At 36.2% G+C, this 1,126-nt stretch overlaps 1 protein-coding gene across 2 annotated transcripts in view; it reads right to left on the bottom strand.

The window, feature by feature from the left end:
* The window catches only part of LOC106461647, a 7,544-nt gene extending 7,042 nt beyond the window's left edge, over positions 1 to 502 (bottom strand). The window contains exon 1 of one of the 2 annotated variants that reach the window (XM_013921488.2): positions 352 to 502. The gene's annotated coding sequence lies outside the window, so the exon portion shown is untranslated. The remainder of the gene's footprint in view (positions 1 to 351) is intronic. The other variant, XM_013921487.2, reaches the window with a different exon arrangement.
* Between the last annotated feature and the right edge of the window lie 624 nt (positions 503 to 1,126).

Genomic DNA, 1,126 nt, shown 5'->3' with positions numbered 1-1,126 from the left:
TAGATATTTGGTGTATCTATTTTACTATAATATTAGTTAACGTTATCCCAGCCCTTTGTTTTTAACCCCACGACATGTAATACGTAAGTAGATATTTGGTGTATCTATTTTACTATAATATTAGTTAGCGTTATCCCAGCCTTTTAGTTTTAACCCCATAACATGTAATACGTAAGTAGATATTTGGTGTATCTATTTTACTATAATATTAGTTAGCGTTATCCCAGCCCTTTGGTTTTAACCCCACGACATGTAATACGTAAGTAGATATTTGGTGTATCTATTTTACTATAATATAAGTTAGCGTTATCCCAGCCTTTTAGTTTTAACCCCATGACATGTAATACGTACGTATCTCAAGTCGTGGGGCTGAGAGTAAAACTGTCTTAGAAACGCCTGTTCTGTGGAAACTGATTAAACTTCTCCATCACATGTGTTACTTATAACGGAACTCAGCCTAAAATGACGTCAGGACGTATTATGTCCGTGATAGAGTGTGTTGCTAAACTCGAAAAAGCAACGCTACTGTTATCTAAGCATAACGCAAGAAACGTTTTCCTCTTCGACCTGGGCCAACCGTGCTTATCACATTTGGTGGAGCTGCCATTCGGCACTTGCCACCAGATATTTCACGTCCTGCTAATTTTGCTGACCTATAACGAAACAAAACTCCATCCGAGACGAAAAACTAATAACATTAAACATTGTAACCTATAACAGGTAGGTTTTAAGCTAAGTGTACGCGTACTACAGATTTGGGTATAATATGGTGACACACCGAAAATCTCAGAACACTATCTTGAGTGCATACTCCCGCCTTTGTTACTTGTGATATCATGCAAAGTTAGGCTAGAGGACAAATAAGAAACATTCGTAGAACATGAACCATATGTCACTTCCACTGTGGAGAAAACAAATAACATACATAGTAATTATAGTATTTTGGCACTTGTGTATAAAGTTAAAATAATAAATAATATTCAACGTTAAATTGGTGCACAATTAAAAACATTTTATTTAGTCCTATCTATGGCCTTCAAAAACGTTGACGACTCTACATGTTTCGACGTTACAACATCATCCTCAGGATGTAGAGTCGTCAACTTTTTGAAGGCCATAGATAGGA

The sequence above is a fragment of the Limulus polyphemus genome, unplaced genomic scaffold (assembly GCF_000517525.1).
Source record: "Limulus polyphemus unplaced genomic scaffold, Limulus_polyphemus-2.1.2 Scaffold1004, whole genome shotgun sequence".
In the NCBI taxonomy this organism is placed as follows: domain Eukaryota; kingdom Metazoa; phylum Arthropoda; class Merostomata; order Xiphosura; family Limulidae; genus Limulus; species Limulus polyphemus.
The sequence above is the reverse complement of the archived record's forward strand: the minus strand, read 5'-3'. Positions and strand labels throughout refer to the sequence as shown.